Here is a 7,515-nt window from a genome sequence, read left to right as displayed (position 1 = left end):
CGCCATGATAGTGGCAGTTCTAGTTTGTTTTACTCTTACTCTGTTTTTACGTTTTGTTTTACTGTTAATTACTCATACTATTTTTTTTTAACAAAAACATTTTAGAAGTTTGCACTTGATCAAAATAACAGCACCAACATGTAGTCCAGTTTATCTTGTTATTCTATGACCACCTATAATAAATTAACTTTTTCAAGTCCATTAATTTTGCTAACAAAATAACTCTTTAAACAACTTTAGTTTGGTCTCAAATATATTTCTTGCTGTCAGTATAATGTTTCCACTTGCTTTACATGTGCTGGAAATTTGACTATAGCATGGGAGTAGCAAGATAAGATGTACTATGCAGAGCTAGACATCATTTAGCCTTTTGAATAATGTTGTAAATCCATATACACTACTATAATAATTAAAAATAATTGAAAATGAAGCATTTAAAATATGGTATTTAATGCAAGATAACATGGGTTAAAGTCCATTTTTTTAACACTTTTTAGCTCACCTGAGCATATGCTCGGGGTGAGCTATTAGGATCACTCTTCGTCCGTCGTCTGTCGTACGTCGTCCGTTGTCCGTTCACACTTTTCAAACGACATCTCCTCTGAAACCATAAGGCAGATCATAATGAAACTTCACAGGGATGTTCCTTGTGTAAAGCCTTAACAAAAGTGTTCAAAGAATTCCATTCCATGCAGAACTCTGGTTACCATGGCAACCAAAAGAAAAAAACTTTAAACATCTTCTTCTAGATAACCAAAGAGCTAGAGCTTAGATATTTGGCATGAAACATCGTCAAGTGAGTGTCTACCAAGATTGTTCAAATAAAAGCCCTGGGGTCAAAATTGGCCCCGCCCCAGGGGGTCATTGATTTTCCCTATAGGCATATAGTAAAAACTTAAAAAAATCTTCTTTTAAAGAACCCAAAGAGCTAGACCTAAGATATTAAGCATGAAACATCTTCTAATAAGTGTCTACCAAGATTGTTCAAATAAAAGCCCTGGGGTCAAAATTGGCCCTGCCCCAGGGGGTCATTGATTTTCCCTATATGCATATAGTAAAAACTTTAAAAAATCTTCTTCTAAAAAAACCAAAGAGCTAGAGCTTAGATATTTGGTGTAAAACATGTTCTAATGGATGTCTACCAAGTTTGTTCAAATTAAAGCCCTGGGGTCAAAATTGGCCCCGCCCCAGGGGGGCATTGATTTTCCCTATATGCATATAGTAAAAACTTAAAAAAAATCTTCTCTTAAAGAACCCAAAGAGCTAGAGCTAAGATATTAAGCATGAAACATCTTCTTATCAGTGTCTACCACGTTTGTTCAAATAAAAGCCCTGGGGTCAAAATTGGCTCCGCCCCGGGGGTCATTGATTTTCCCTATATGCATATAGTAAAAACTTAAAAAATCTTCTTTTAAAGAACCCAAAGAGCTAGAGCTAAGATATTTAGCATGATACATGTTCTAATGGATGTCTACCAAGTTTGTTCAAATAAAAGCCCTGGGGTCAAAATTGGCCCCGCCCCAGGGGGTCATTGATTTTCCCTATATGCATAAAATTATAGTAAAAAGTTAAAAATCTTCTATTAAAGAACCCAAAGAGCTAGAGCTGAGATATTTAGCATGAAACATGTTCTAATGGATGTCTACCAAGTTTGTTCAAATAAAAGCCCTTGGGTTAAAATTGGCCCTGCCAGGGGGAGGGGGGGGGGGGCAAAAGTCATTGTTATTCATTATTTGTGTATAGTAAAAACTTAACATCATGAAATATCTTCTAATGGGTGTCTTCCAAGTTTGTTCAAATAAAAGCCCTTTGGTTTAAACTGGCCCGGCCCTGGGGGCCTATGTTCAGGTGAGCGACCCCAGGGCCATCATGGCCCTCTTGTTCTTATACAGTATCTGTGGCATAATTGACTTATGGACACATTTTGTCCACTTTTTCTTATACAGTCTTTGTGGCCGCATTGTCTTATGAACACATTTTTTTGGACTTTTTCCTATTCAGTCTCTAGCTAGCTGTGACATCATTGTCTTATGGACACATTTTTTACACTTTTTCTTATACCGTTTCATTGCATCATTGTCTTATTGACACATTTTTTACACTTTTTCTTATACAGTTTCTGTGGCATCATTGTTTTATGGACACATTTTTTTGGTTTTGTTTGCTATGTTGCCAGTCATACCAATACTATTAAGTTAAAATTAAGGATATTTTCCAGTTTTTTCAGCACAGAAGATATCATGTGCCCTCTTAAGCATTATTTTAAGCACAAGGGGGCACCTGACTGGAGCAACTGACTTTCCTTAACCCTTTACCACATATATACGCGAAACAACGCACTTTCGACCCCCCCCCCTTTTTTTGGGCCTCAAATAGTGAAAAAATGTCCTATTTGGGCCCAAAACACATGTTTTCGTTTGAGAAATGTTGCTTAAAAAATTGAGCACTTTTTCGGCGCCGCCCCCCATCCAAAAGATACATCAGGGGGTTGCCAGAAGGGGGATGTGCCCCGGGACTGGTGGAGTGCACAAAGAAGAAAACTAGAGATCAATTGCAGCAGACTGTAGGTGACTGTTATTTTGGAGTTGTTTGCATTTCATTAAATGGTGAGTATTACATGTCTAATGCAGAAATTCTTTGATTTTTGGGGGCGCATGCGCAATGCGCCCCCAATGGAATAACGACAAATTCAGATTTACTATGATATGACCACAAATAGTCAGCTACCTACGCTAAGCAAAATAGTTCCAAAACTTCGCAGTAACTCCAAAATCATAGTTCCCTATCTATTTTAAAATTGACTGGCCAATTTTGTACTAAATTTAGCAATCGTCTTTTAAACACGCCCGTTTAACTCACAACGAGTGAAAAATGTCCATCGGTAAAAATGTTGTGAGCAACTTCCGTTCCTCGTTGTGAGCACCCATCTTTGACGTGTGACACGATAAACAAGGTGAGTTTTTCATAATTTTTGAAGATTACAGACATTTATGTAAAAATATCGAAATGCAGTTAGCTAGCGATGTGTTTTCCGAGTATGCAAATGTAAAGATATTGCCTGTTGGTGGACAATTTGATGGAAATACCGTGCGACGCAGTCACTCGGGGTAGGAGGAAAACTGGTGACAACTTCTCTTTGGACCTTATTTAACATTGAAAACGTCGATTCTGGTGACGTTTTGTGCATTCTTACCTAAAACAGATGCCCACAAGTCTTCAGCGTAAAAATTATAATCTGAAAGTCTTCATAGAAACGAAGATATAACCTTTTTTGCTTTAAATCCTCGTTGTGAGCACCATAACCTCGTTGTGAGCAAGACAAGCGCAGTGCGTGTATGGTTTTTAATATGTAATTCAGATGGTGAAAATATAATTTTCAATCTACCACAGCAACATTAAAACGTTTTTGCACAGCAGCATTTCTTTGCAAGACGTTGTGCATACCCCAAAGGGAGGCATATTAGTTTTGAACTGTCCGTCTGTCAGTCCGTCAATCTGTCCGAAAACTAAACATTGGCCATAACTTCCTTATTAGTAAACGGATTTGATTCATATTTGAACACAACATCCCTTAGCACAAGACCTTCCTACGAACCTGTATTTTTTTTACCTTGGCCCCTGAATGACCTTTACCTTGAAGGTCAAATTGTCCAAAAACATTTAAGATTGGCCATATAAATGTCCTGGCATAATGTTTAGGCACAACACATCTTTGGACAAGGCCTTTCAGCTATCCTATATTCTTTTGACATTGACCCCTGAATGACTTTCACCTTGAAGGTCAACCCAGCAAACATTACATATAGGTCCGATGTCGGCCCGATATCATCTTCAATGTCGGCCCGATATCGGCATCCGAAGTCGGCTCGACATCGGATGTGCAACCCGGCTCAAAGTCGGGCCGATATCGGATGCCGATATCGGGTGCCGACTTACAGCCGATTTTTTACCTTCATTCGTAATAAGCTTTTTATTTCTTACAGCATATTGGTTTGCTTTCCTTAACATATAACAGAACATATATTTATTTTGCAATACCTTTTATTACATCAGCAAAATTAAAAATTCATATACATAATATATTTTATAATTTACACATACTCGTACATATTTCAATGTTTAAAACCATGTATGTTTACCTTACGATTTTTTTTTGTGCTTGTTTAAACATTAATCTTTACATGTTTCCTATAAAGATCAGTCAAAATTAAATTGTTTTAACAAAAATACTTAAGTCATGTGACTGGCAAATACAACCTTGCTATATTCATACTACTTTTTGTTAAGATAAAATGAGCTCAATGGCTTGTTCCTTTGCTTTTTTGGATCCTGTAGACTTAAAATCTGTCTAGAAAGTGTCAAGCTGTTATCTCTTATATATTTAGTAACTGTATTTTAGATTTTGCACATTGATTCATACTCCAGTTACGGTATTACGAGTTTGAGTAAAACTTTAAAAGAATAGCTGACTTTTTTCACATTATTGTGTTGAATAGTTAAACAGCATTTTGTAATTTGTACATGAGTTAATAATGTCAAGTGTCAATTGTGGTTCCTCCAGGAGTCCCAATACATATGAACTTCTTCAATTGTTTAGTTTTCTACAGTTCTTTATTGCCACCATGTCTTGATCATTTGCCAGATGAGCTATTTCCTGCTATTGAATTTCAGCTCGATGACTGTTGCCCTCTTTTTCATCACTACATTCTGAAGCAAAAATTGAAAAGAAACCTTATAAGTATATGTGTGTGTGTATAGATACAAGTTACAAGCTACACATATTGTCTTGATCTATATATATTAAAAGAATATTTATTAATTAAACATTTTTTTTAAACATATATGTTAATAAATCAGTAAAAAACAATGAAACTTTACATAATAACTCTAAAAGCTCAAGCTGAATAATTATTTTTTCGTCATCATAGATTTTTTGTCTACTTACTCATTCTAAGTGTTGCCTAGGACTCTGTATTGCATCAATTGGTCATCTTTAGCTGCTAAAATGACATTTTCTTTCTCCAAAACCAGCTATTTCAGTTGTCAGCACTCTGATTCAGATATGTTTGTCATGTAACAGACAGATGATTTACCTGCAATGAATCATTCATGTTTCAAACATTATACTATAAGAAAATATATCAACATAATAATATATTCACATTTTTATTACTAAAGGACTATGTTAAGAAAAGTGTCCTTTCAAAAGGCAAGCAGGCACTATCCATTTCTTTTAAAGTAATCAACATTTCATTATTTCTGATTAAAACTTTCATTTGACATCTCTATCATAATTATAACTTTTAATAAAAATAAAAAGAAAATTATAATTTGATGTTTATTCTCTCTCAGCCGCTAAATTTCAGGCAACAATTTAAAAACAGTCGCGAAAATGTATTACAAAATAATTTTCGGCGAGATAATTATGAAATTCCCAAACCTACGTTCAAAATATCAATGACGCCGAATACTACAACAATGAATTTATTCAAAAGCATAAGTAATTTATAAATTTACCAGTAGTATTTGAGAAAAAATCCACTTTTTTTAGTTTTGGCGCAAACTTCTTCTGATGGCAGGTGTGCTAGAAAAATACCACGTTGTGCAAATCACTTATACACTAAATCGGCAACAGACATGGAGCCGATATAGCACCGAAGTATTTTTCATGAAAACGACTAAATTACTCTTTACAAAAGCATCGATTTCTTGCTGAAATGAATTTGAGAAGAATATGCTAAAAAAACTCATTTAATTGAATAACAGGAAATAAATGTATATTGGACCTATATCGGACCGATATCATCCTGTCTTTAACAAGTTTGTCTATATCGGATATATATCGGTTCGATGGCGGAAAGCCGACTTCGATATTCCGACATTTAGCCGATATCGGCCCGATATAGATATGTTTGCTGGGAAATTGTCCAAAAACTTAAAAAATTTGTCATAACTTCCTTATTAGCATTCGGATTCTACTCATATTTTAAAACAACACCCCTTTAGGAAAGACCTTCAAACTGATCTGTATTTATTTTTACCTTGTACCCTGAATAACCTTCTAGAACATCCAAAAACTTTAACATTGGTCATAACTTCTTTATAAGTAAGTGGAATTAATTCATATTTGGACACAATGCCCCTTTGGACAAGACCTTCCAACTGGCCTATATTTATTTCACCTTGACCTTGAATGATCTTCACATTGAAGATCTAATTGTCCAAAAACAAATAATCTATCTGGTCCATAAATCAAAGGACACAGCACCACTTCAGGGGCATTGTCAACTTACCGTGATAGTTCTTGTTTTACATAACTTGGTCAGTTTTCAGCTCAGGATAAACACATGTATGTGTGTATCACACAGATTGTGAAATTGGTGAAATATTTATAAACTCCCCGTGATCTTCACTCGTGTCACACTTTTTTTGTTTTGGGTTTTACGTCACATCGACACAGTACAGGTCATATCGCGACGTCCAGCTTTACTGGTGGAGGAAGACCTCAGGTGCCCTTCCGTGCATTATTTCAGGCACGAACGGGCACCTGAGTAGAACCACCGACGTTCTGTAAGCTAGCTGGATAGCTTCCTCATGTGATAGAATCCAAAGTCCCTGTCGGGATTCGAACCCACAGCGGTGAGGGGCAAGTGGTTTGAAGTCAACGACCTTAACCACTCGGCCACGGACGCCCCTACGTGCCACACTAGAGTATACGAAATTAAATAGCTGATTTACCTCCACTGATTAGTTCCTCTGTTAATCTGATGACTTGTGAATATGAAGAATAATTTTCAAAAAAGAAAAAGAAGAACTATTGCAAAGAAAAACTATTGTACAAAAAAGTTTTGACTGCTTTTGGTAGATTGAAAATTGTATTCTTGCCATTAAAACCAGACAAGCACTGCGCTTGTCTTGCTCACAACGAGGTTATGGTGCTCACAACGAGGATTAAAGCAAAAAAGGGTATATCTTCGATTCTATGAAGACTTTCAGATTATAATTTACGCTGAAGACTTGTGGGCATCTGTTTTAGGTTAGAATGCACAAAACGTCACCAGAATCGACGTTTTCAATGTTAAATTAGGTCCAAAGAGAAGTTGTCACCAGTTTTCCTGCTACCCCGAGTGACTGCGTCGCACGGTATTTCCATCAAATTGTCCACCAACAGGCAATATCTTTACATGTGCATACTCAGAAAACACATCGCTAGCTAACTGCATTTCGATATTTTTACATAAATGTCTGTAATCTTCAAAAAATATGAAAAACTCACATTGTTTATCGTGTCACACGTCAAAGATGGGTACTCACAACGAGGAACGGAAGTTGCTCACAACATTTTTACCGATGGACATTTTTCACTCGTTGTGAGTTAAACGGGCGTGTTTAAAATTGTATGTATATTTTTGCTTTACGCGATTTTAATATTACTACGCCAGCGGTCGATCATAGCCAAAGTACTTGCATAAATATAGTACAAATTACATGTAGTCACAAGTTAATTAAGTGTCA

At 36.0% G+C, this 7,515-nt stretch overlaps 1 long non-coding RNA gene across 1 annotated transcript; it reads right to left on the bottom strand.

The window, feature by feature from the left end:
• Positions 1-4,128: 4,128 nt before the first annotated feature.
• On the bottom strand, positions 4,129-5,915 carry LOC132744042 (uncharacterized). The gene is made up of 3 exons (XR_009627647.1): positions 5,518-5,915; positions 4,946-5,093; positions 4,129-4,707 (listed from the first exon to the last, which is right to left on the bottom strand). It is a non-coding gene; the product is annotated as an uncharacterized LOC132744042 (long non-coding RNA).
• Between the last annotated feature and the right edge of the window lie 1,600 nt (positions 5,916-7,515).

The sequence above is a fragment of the Ruditapes philippinarum genome, unplaced genomic scaffold (assembly GCF_026571515.1).
Source record: "Ruditapes philippinarum isolate M1 unplaced genomic scaffold, ASM2657151v2 ctg14969_1_1_1_1, whole genome shotgun sequence".
Taxonomy (NCBI): Eukaryota; Metazoa; Mollusca; class Bivalvia; order Venerida; family Veneridae; genus Ruditapes; species Ruditapes philippinarum.
Note: the sequence above shows the minus strand (reverse complement) of the source record. Positions and strands in the feature narration are given on the sequence as shown.